The sequence below is a fragment of the Patagioenas fasciata genome, chromosome 11, assembly GCF_037038585.1.
Source record: "Patagioenas fasciata isolate bPatFas1 chromosome 11, bPatFas1.hap1, whole genome shotgun sequence".
Classification (NCBI taxonomy): Eukaryota; Metazoa; Chordata; class Aves; order Columbiformes; family Columbidae; genus Patagioenas; species Patagioenas fasciata.
This window is the reverse complement of record NC_092530.1, coordinates 21,470,146-21,480,008: the sequence shown is the minus strand read 5'-3', so window position 1 is coordinate 21,480,008 and position 9,863 is coordinate 21,470,146.

The window sequence follows — 9,863 nt, the reverse complement described above, 5'->3', positions numbered from 1 at the left end:
AAATCCCAAACACCAGCTACCATCAAAAACAACTCTAAGGCCATGTCTGTCAGCTGAATAGTGTAGCAGCTAAATAACAAATTGATCTATTTAATGTGCCTCCCACTGATTACAACAGAGTTGTTACTTGAGCAACTCATTGCTCTACTTGGATTATAGCTCAAGGCCTGGTCCTACACTTGCTCCATCCTCCAGATCCCCTTTGGCTTCCTCAGCCAGTCCCATGGGCACAACGTCACGCCCAGAAAAATCAGCAAAATAAGGTTCTGCAAAGGCACACAGTACAGAGCTATTATCCTACCCCATCTTCAGTATCGCTGGTCCTAACAGCGAGCGAGTGTTTGCAGGATCAGACCTTAAATCTGTAGGCTTAAAATGACCAGTATACCTGACAGAGAAGAATCTAAGCACCCTTAACCTCACACATATCACAGCAGCAGCTTTATTCTGTTTGGAAAAGAACAGGCTATGATTTAGAGAACAAGGACAGCACGCAACTAGAGTCAAGGAAAAGGCACTCGGGCATTGCCATATTGCAGACACAATATAGCACTATAAAAACTTCTGCCAAAGCGTTAGATTAAACAAGAATAAACTGCAAGAATGACACAACTCATTTCAAAGCATTGAGACAACCCTGAGTCAACCCCATGCTATCACCATTCCTTGCTTACGAATATAATCAGTTACTGTGCACATTGATTTTTGGCAAACACAATAAATTTAAAAGGACTCCAATGTCCAATATATCCTTGACTAGTTATCCAAACAAAATGAACTGTGAGCAGAAGCACTTAAAACCAAGTCAGCTGAATTACTCACTCAACTCTAACTGCTAGGGAACTTTATTTGGAAACGGTGGAGCTTATGGAGCTGTGCAGGGAGGCTGCTCTGCAAGAAGCCCCACAGGACAGGACACTACCCCAAAGCAAAAGGCTCACCTCAGAGCATGGGCTTGTCCACACCGATGAGAATAGACATGTTTTGCATGATCCTTCAGGTCTCCACGTTGTTTTCATTAAATCACTCTGCAGTCACAGGAGGAGGAAAGTCTTCCACACAGTGGGGCCCATTTTTGCAAGTTGATGCTCTGTAGAAGGAAGCCACGCACATTTTTGGGGTGAGTTCATGCAAAATGAGGTTCAGGTGCCCCTTGGGTGGGTTTGGCTGCCCTCCTGGTTTCCACGTGCCACTTCCACCCTGCATGTGGTGTTCCCAGGCCAGGTCCGACAGTGGTATCGACCAGCTCATGTGAGGGGACATGACACTCACCTGTCACCTGTGGGACATCATGACCACACAGAGCCACAGCTGCTCTCCACACCAACATGGACAACCTCCCACAGCTCTTCAGAGCCCCCCTGCTCTCTCCTCCATGCACAAAGCTGACCCGGCCCTCCTCAGCTCCAGGTGAGGGCAATTACCACTCCCCCTCATTAACCCCCTCCACACCTGTTTTACCACAAGCAACAATGCCCCTTTGTTCAAAACAGCCAGGATGGGCTCTTTTTTTCCTTCCAGCACTGCAGTCTGAGGGACACAACCATTCTGGGGACAAGGCACCATCATGAACCTTGTCACCCCTCATCCACACTGACTCCCTGAGGTCACTGCCACATTATTTGCCTAATTGATAGACTTTGTATAAACACAACCACCTCCTCCCAGCAGCCTCCAAGAATGCAAAACCTTCTTGGCAGAGGCAGCCACACATGCTGGGTGCTCCCATGGTGCTCCTGCAATGTCAATTTGTCTGTCCATAACTTCATGTGGAAGGCAGAATCGTGTCCTGTTTTGGGCTGGTTGTTTTCCCAATGGCGTATAAAGCACCCATGACCCACAGAGGGCTCCTGGATGAAAAACTGGAAGAAGAGTTGTGTTGCAAAGCTGATCCCTCACTCCTCAAGCCATCCTCTGTGTTCTCCAAAGGCTGTTTTTAGCCCCAGATACACGGAGAGAGACTGATTATCCTTCAGTGAGGTGTTCCAAGAGAAAAGGAGGAGTGGGAAAAAGAAAGAAAAACAAGGAAAGACATAGGGCAGATCTCCAGCCGTCTGAATCATCCCACCGTTTTGTTGCCATGAGGGAGAACTTGTGGCCAAATCAAACCCCCACCCTGCAGGCAGCTGGGGCTCTCCTGCAAGTGGTTAATTACCACCCAGGCCATTAGCAAAACGTCTCCAGGCAAAGTAACAGAAAAGCTGAAACTGCCAGAGTCATTCCTCTTGGGGAGTAAGGAAGGGTGGGGCTGTGGGGGGTTTTATAATGGTGTGGTTAAAACATCATGATGTAAACCCTTTTTCCGTGGAGTTTAAACACAGGAGCTGCTGCTTTCCAAGTTGATGCAAACGAGAGCATTGCAATCTGTCGGCCGTGTACTGCAGGGGAGCTGCAACGCTGGATGGGGGGCAGCCAGGCTGCCAAGCACACCTCTGCCAAAAACAGGCAGCAGTCAGCTTTCAGTCTTTGCATCCACTGTAATTCTTCCTATCAGTGTGCTTTTGAAATCATACACACGCATGGGAGCGAGGGGTTAAATTGCTGCTGAGCGGCATCAATGGATCTGTCTTCGCCTGTGGCTGTGTAAGCCAGCAGAGGGTGAAGCAGGAAGTTCTCCTGGATTTAGTGGGCAAAACAGAGACACACAACAGAGGGCTGTGGTTGTATTGGGTGACATGCATAGAGCTACTCAGCTTTCTGCCATTTAGTGTCAAAATATGTCTGTAGCATAGCCCTACGATACCATCAGCAAACCTGGATCAATGGATCAAAAGAGATTTTCAAAAACTGGATGAGCACCTGCTATCAAATAAGTCCATGAGTAATTACAGTGACTGGGTTATTCGAGGCATCACTGCTACTCAGGTTTTCCGGAGTGATGCTGGAATCCACATACTGAGAAAGGATTGAGCTAAAGACTGTTCCCACCTTTAAAAAGCAGCTGCAGGGGTGGCTCAGCTATCAGATCAAGAGGAGCAGCCGCGTCAGCCCGCTTGGTGTCCTTTGGCAGAGGCCAAAATGCTTCTGCTGGTACAAGTTGCTCCTCCTGTGCATGGAAAATTACAAAGGTGACTCCCATTTATAAATATGATGTACCAGGGCCCCACAAAAATGCATCCGTCTGTTGACTCTCCGGCCCCAGCAAGGCTACATTTTGAAAAGGCAACAGAAAGTAAGGTTTCCAATCATCTTTCCAGCGACAATATCAGTTTTCAAGGAATGCTGGCAGCGGTCACAGCTATTTATCTGCAGTCCGCAGGGGTTTATTCAAACACACCAGGTTTTCTGCCAAGGGTAGGACTTGAGGTTTTCTTCTCCACGGTCATTTGAACCTCAGCATTTCCGTCCACATTCGTACACTGGGTCCCACCGCTGTTCCCGCTGCCTGCTGAAGGTCTCATGGTTTGTGTAAACCCTGTCTAATCCTGAGCTGAGCCCACAAACTGAAGCATGGAGAATAGTCTGGGCAAACAAATCACTTTGGTCCCGCTGTACTCCTGCTATGACTAAAATTTTTCAGCCACTCTCTGCTGAAATCAAGTTTCCATTGATTTCAACAACTGCTGGGTCACAATTTGCTTCAGTGTCTCCATACTTTGGCCCTTCCAGCAAACACCTTGGCCAGGCATTTAACAAAACCAAAATCAATCAAATATTTGAGTATTCGCATAAGCAAAAAAGATAAAATATGAGAAATATGAGACAAGGTTTGGTTCTTGGTCTTTATTTGCTGGTCAGCTTGATCTTTATCGTATCAGTTACCAGGTGGTTACATATCAAGAGAGATTAAACAAAGGATACTAATAGCAGTGAGGCAAAGTGATAGTATTATAATATAAGGTTTTACTTCTAACATAGAAAGGTAATGTGTGAAGCTACGTGTTATGGACACCTAGAACATATTTATCTTTATCTTACTATACGTAATTACCCTAACAGTGGTCTTTTTCATTGGTGTCAGACTCACCAGGATTTTCATGTTCCAGATTTGAAAAGACGGCTTCCAGGCATCAGACTGAAATTAGACCCTTTATTAATTTTAGCTTTAGATTTTAGTCTCAGGAAGAAAAAAAAATTAATTCAAGGTACCCACAGGCTAACATAACTAAAATAAGTGGTTCAATAGCGGAGTAGGTTTTTGAAGCATAACAAATTTAATTTTGCTTGAGTCTGCAGCTAAAATCAAATCAATTAGAAAGCTGAGGACCATGAAGAAACACATGCAAGCGGATTAGATGTTTGCAATGAACATGAGAAGTGATAGGCGCAGCATGGGCTGGGACTTACAGCATCAGCCTACAGCTCAGGGAACCAAAATTAAATTCTTCATCCCAATACAAGATTCTTGCTTGACGTTGGCTGAATCACCTAGCATTGATCCCTCAGGCGCTACCTGCCCAGCTCTGGGGCTGCTGGCTACACTGGGGACACCCTCCAGAAAGGAGCATTTGTGCTGGGCCCCTGCAGCCCCTTGCTGGGCTGGTTTGGGGCTGGCTTTGCCCTGTCCCCATCGCCAGGCTGGAGGGGTTCACCTTTCTCACAGCGCCTCGGGTTCACATCTGTACAAAAAGACATAATAGCAATTTTCTTCTTTCCACATGTTTCCTAGGGAGGTGTTTTATCAAAGACTCTGAGTGGCTTGAATTCTGTTTAAAATGCAAGCTTTGCCACAACAGCAGACAGGTAGAAAGAGGATAAGCTTTCAGACATAAAAGACCCCTGTGGAGAAGATTCAGGTTCAAAAAGCAGAGCTGGAGATGTGGCATCACTGCAAAGGATGCCTCCAAACCTCCTCTGCCACCACAGCCCTGCTCAGACATGGAATGGGACACGGGTGTCGCACCCAGCCCCTCCACCCCCAGCTCTCAGTGTGGCCACGTCCCTTTGAATGCAAAGCCTCAAGCTGGGGAGTCTTAATAAACATTCTGCTGGCTCTTTGCATAGTGATTTTGTGTGACTCACAATTAATGCTGGTGAAAGTCTAATTTACTAAGATAGCTAATGGCATCTGAAGTTATGCAGAGGCTTAAATTTGGTACCAGCCTCCACCACTCCCATGGTGCCCATGGCTGCCCCAGGGGCAAACCGGAGAATGAAGCAGCTTGTCCAAGGACAGGGATGTGACCAGTCCACAGATCCAGCTCACCGGACCCAAGTGCCTCTGGCTAAGACAGAGTCAAGTCCTTGCCTTATATATAAACACACGGGGAATCATATTAATACTTACAACTCATGCCCACGCTGACGATAACACAAAACAGCCAGATCCCACCTTTCTGCTCTTTCTGTTTGCTCCTGGTGCCTGGCAGCACTGGCTATAGGAGCATTTTTACTTTGTCTGTAAGAGCAATTTTCCTTTTGCTAAAAAAGCTTGTATTAAAATTACACAACTATTTACGGAAGGCTTAGTGACAAATAAGGTTGGGATTTTTTAATTCCCTGTGCCAAACAATTTTTAAATTGCCTATGTCAAACAAATCAAGTGAACACAATCCCCTCAACCTATACACTTCGCATTAGCTTCATAGTTAGGCAAAAAGTAAATCTGTGTGTGCTTTTCCAAGGCTTTGTTTCACAAACAACAAAAAAAAAGGAATAGTCATGGGAAAATTACAAACTGTTTGGCACTAAGGAAATTATGAATGCAATTTCCTGAGCTCAGTGTGCAGAAGGAGCTGCAGTAAATAGCTGTCGGGCAGCTTTCTCTACCATAAGATTTTAGACATGATACCCGGCTCTGGAGGAGATTTGACTGTGCTGGACTTTTGCTCTCCTTCCCGTTCAGATGGGATTTGCAGCTGATTTAGTTTGGCTGGCACAAAGGGAGCACGGGTGTGTTCTCTTTGGTTTAAACCAAGTTTTCTGGGAATCATCTCTTATATGAAAATGAGAGCGCTCACTTCTTTGCTGAATCCTGCTGAAGAAAAGTGGTTTAAAGATGGTTTGAAGTCAAAGCTGAAAAAGACCCAAGAGAAAGATCTCAGATACATGCATGGATATAAAGAAGCTGTCTTCCTGCGACTTCCAAACTGAAATAAATATCCTCAGTAAAAAGAGATTGAGATTATTTTTTTTTCCCCTCAGCAGCTCAAGTGGAAGCAGAAGCAGCAACTGAACCAACAGCGGGGAAAAAATATCTGACATTAAAGATGCTGGATCTGAGGAAGAACGTGAGACTTCTGCAGAGGCTGTTCAGATTTTGATGACCGAACCTCTCTCAGGAGAGCAACACACTGCAGTGAGGGCTGACAGAGCCGTTCCCCACGAGGAAAATGGTGCCAGACTGAGTTTTGGGGGCTGTTCAGTGCCTTGTGTCCCTTCCCAGAGCTGCTGAGCTGTAGGGGCTGGGTGGGTGCAGTGGGTGCTGCTGTGATGGGACAGCAGCCGGAGCCACATCTCACTGCCAAAACCAGCCAGCTGGTGCCCCGGGCGCCGCCGGGCTGGCCCTGTTGCCTTGCAGAAGAGCTGCAGCAACGGCCCTGGCTCCCTTCAGAGAGGTTTCTGCCCCTTGAGCTACCCTGCGAGTGTCCTTGGCAACTCAGGGCCACAAACATCAAGCAGTAGGAGCCAAGCGGGACCGGCCAAACACGAAACCTGGTAACGGGGTTATAAATATTTACACACCGCACCTCGGCTTTACTCATTCTGCTGCATCAGGGGCACGGCCAGCCACAGAAGTCCAGGTATTAACCGTCCCACTTGTTGTGGTCCAGGACTTTCATCTGGATCATAATCCCCAATTTCTCAGTGTCCCAGGTCGGATCCACTCACAGGGAAGCAAGTGGTTACTCCTCTTCCCAGCTCAAGGGTGTAAACGCATCCTTCTCCAATCTTGGCGTCCCTGCAGCATTAGATTTGCCCTGTGACTCCCTGGATCAGCAGAGCCGGGCACCGCATCCAGCTCTGCGCTGCTGCAAACAGCTGCTGCGATGCCCTGGGCATGACAGCCTGACCCCCACGTGGGCTCTCCTCCTTAGGGCAACAAAATCCAGCCTTGCAAGCATCGCTGAGGCTCAGTGCTGGCTATGGAAGCTCAAATTAAATATCTGTGAAGCCAGGATGATGCATTTTTTCCAGGGATTTTTTTTTGCCTAACCCCTACACCCTTGTCACGAGTGCCATCGGTCCATTATCAGCTCTGTCATCAGAGCGCAGACAAGATTCCAGCTGAAGCAACAAGCCACTGATGGGAGTTGAGTTTAGCCATGTAACTGTGCCAAATGGTGCTGGCTTCTCCCTAGCAGGACAATAGCATTCAGCCCTTTAAGGCATCTGACCCAGCACTAAGGCATTTTATCGACAGCAAATATCTCAGCAACAAATCTCCAGCTGGTGAACCAGCCCATACAGAGCAGAAACAAAGTCACAAGGGAAATTCATTTGCCTTTTGTAACAGTTTGGGCATTCTCACGTGAGCAGCAGATACAGCTCTGGTTTCAGGGTAGGAAACGTAACCCAGACACACCTTGTGCATCTGCAGTGTTGTATCACTTGATGTGCCTCATCACAGGAATCCTTCAGAAGTGGGCACCAATGCAAATAGTCACCTCAGACCACTCAACCAGATGCACTTTAGCTAAACAGCTTTCAGATGTCCACATCTATTCCAAAACTAAACAATATGACAGAGCATCTGGAGAAAGGAGGAAGTTTGTATTAAATCTGGCCCTTCTATCACAAATCCAGAGGCATTTCCAATTCTCTCTTACAGATCTCAAAAGCTTTAGAGGCTGGAAGAATTCACACATCACATCCAAAAGACTAGTGATTAATATTAATCACCTGGGAAAAGAAAGCAATGCTGCATCTGTTGTTCTCCTGCCTCTTGTACCTCTGGGAGCTTTAGGAGGAAGCCATATCACAGAAGAGCAGATTTAGCCATCTGTCATCAAAGGAGACACGTCAAGGCACAGCGGAGAACGAGGATGCTGCAGGGATGCAGGAGACATACTGTCCTTAGCTGTCTTTAGGGTTATGCCCAGGAAGGTGCTAAGCAGAAAAAGTGCATCTTGGTACAGACCAGTGCCACAGGAGGGGCAAGGAGGATGCTGTAGGTGCGATGCAGGTGCAGAACATGCCTACTGTGGCTCCCATCGCTAATTTTCTGTGATGAGCTCATCCTAAATCAGGCAAAAGGGTTGCAGCTGGCATGGGGGAAGAGGTCAGTGGGTTGTAGGACAGTTACTGCTACCAGCACTGAGAGGGACAAAAGCTCCTCTTGCTGCATTTGGAGAATGAACAGAGCAGGAGCCACCACACCACAAAAACAGAGAAGAGGAGAAGGAGGAAAATGTCCCTGGCAGAAGAATCAGGCAGAATGCAGGACACAGAAGTCCCTTACAAACAAAAAGAACTCGGAGGCTGCTGCTGGGTACCTGCAACTGTGGGCTCTACTTTAGCTTTGCTTATAGGAGGAGGAAGGGCAAGGGAAAATATATTTGCTGCTCACCCAGCCCAGGCACATTTATGCTGCGGTATGCTTTGATGCTCAGCTAGTTGGTATTTTCCTATTCCCAAAGCATCCTTTGCACTGTGGTGCCTTCCCAGCTCAGCGCAGTGGTTAGGCTAGACTAACTAACCTTACTGCTGCGGGTAGAAGAGTGGACACGCTGTATAAAGCTGACAGCTTTAATTTATATACTTTTTATCTTTGTCTGCATTCCTGGGAGCTTATGCGTACACAAAAGGCAGCAATGTTCACACGTATCCTTAAAAGTAGCTATGACCACACTATTCTGCGAAACACACAGGGTTAGGAGATCGCAACCATATATGGACTCCTTGGGGCTGGAGCATCGCTGGCACCCCTTGGAGAAGGACAGCTGCTGGAATTTCCTAGGAAAGGCCAATTAATAAAGACCAAATCCTTTTGTATATATGCATGTCTAAATATTGGACAACAAATTCAAGGCTCTACTACCCCAGAGTCCTGAACCATACAGAGTCTCCTGCAGTCATTAAAGGATCTTGTAGCCTCTGACCCAGGCTTAAAGTGCCCAGCATGGGCTGGAGTAAAGAAAAGCACCAAGATGGGCACTGTGAGGGTTGCGTGTCCCAAAGTAACATTCTCCAGAGCCCCCAGCTCCCGAATTCCACTTTGAGACCTTGGTACACCTTTGGTACCATCCTGCAACACTGAGTGGTGACGGGCTGGAATTCTGCTTTTGCCCAGCTTTGGGCTCTCCAGTCACAGACTCACCCCTGACATCTCACCTCTGCAGTGGCCAACACGCCAAGGCTTTGCCTTACTTCTTACCAGGCTTATCCAAAGGCCAGGAGCCTCCAGGGACATCAGACCCACCGCATTGCTGTGCTGCTCTCCTTTTAGCCATGGAAGAGCAATCAGGGTACTGGGAGCCAGATTGTCCCCAGTGCTGCTCCTCCCAGCGAGCTGCAAAGCAGCTTCTGATGTTAATGTGGCTGAAGGCACCAGGTGAGTTGTAAAAGCCTTTACATTGACACCCACATCACCCCCAGCTCAGCAGAGAGCAGAGGAGATGGAAAGCAGCGGGCATGCATGGTGTTTGCACTGGGCAGTGTTGCTACGCTTGCACTGGACACAGAGAGTACACAAATACTCCACATGGCCTCTGGGTTCTCTCATTGGGTTGGCAGATTTTGTTATGATTGTCAGCAAGGACACCAGTTCTTTATTTGTCTTTTACTCGCCTTGTCTTCCAATTAGTCTCCAATCACAGACACGTGTGGCCAAAAAACTTTTTGCAATTTAGTATTATGAGACTATATTTGGGCTCACTAGCATCCACAAGGCATCTCCACCCCCACCTCCTCTCTTAATCTCACCAAGATATTTCCTCCAGAATACTCCCCACATCTGGTGACAAACACCGTTTCGGGGCTGC